Raw genomic sequence first — 915 nt, forward strand, 5'->3', positions numbered from 1 at the left:
TGTGTGCCTAGAACTGAGCTACTGGGTAGATACAGTGTGTGTGGGAAGGGGAGTCTCCAAGGGGAGTCATCCCCAGAAGGGGAAGGTAAGATACTCCTCCAGGATCAGGCTCACCTTTCCCATCCTTGGAGGGGGCTGGGGATGGAAGGTTTTATTTTTTTACCATTTTGGGCATGGTACACACTCTATCGGCAGAAAAGGGAATTAATAGGAGATTATTTGGGTAGACTGATGGCCTTAAAGCAAACTGGGTATTATCTTGTTCTATCAGGGGAGGAGTTGACACTTTTACTAACAGTTCTGAGCAGACGCAACAGCAGGACAGACCAGAAGTGTGACCTAACTCAGGCTGCCTCAGAGAGATGGCTGTCAGACTGTCTCTATTGATGGGACTCTTACTGAGGGGGTCCAGGCATTCAAGGGGTTGAGTTTCCCAGAAAGTTCCCCACCGAAGCTTTAAAAATGTATTCCCTGCAGCCTTATGCTCTTGCAGTTCCAATACAGCATTGGTGTTTAAAGCCAAACTACTTTATAATTGATTTGCCATCATCCAGCTTTATATTTAACACTTGAATTTAATCTGGTAACAAAGGCTCGTTAAAGGACGGCATTCATAAAATGCTTCCAAGCATCTCTGCTTAACTCGAAGGGAAAATAAAAGGGACTGTTTATTTGGTAGGCAGAGGAGAACACCGCCACGAAAAGGTTCTCCACTGAGCAACTCCTGCCTTTGTCAATTATACACATTATTTAGTAACTTTTTTGGCGACATGGACCTTCTCAAACTCCCCAGTATGCTTTGAAACTTTGATAAAGAAATGTACAAACAAAACTCTAAGTGTTCTGGAATTAATTTCAGACGCTTCATAGATCCTCGTAAGTACTCACCGTAAGAAAAATTCCCCATTTCTGGTA

The sequence above is a fragment of the Mandrillus leucophaeus genome, unplaced genomic scaffold (assembly GCF_000951045.1).
Source record: "Mandrillus leucophaeus isolate KB7577 unplaced genomic scaffold, Mleu.le_1.0 Scaffold268, whole genome shotgun sequence".
NCBI lineage: Eukaryota > Metazoa > Chordata > Mammalia > Primates > Cercopithecidae > Mandrillus > Mandrillus leucophaeus.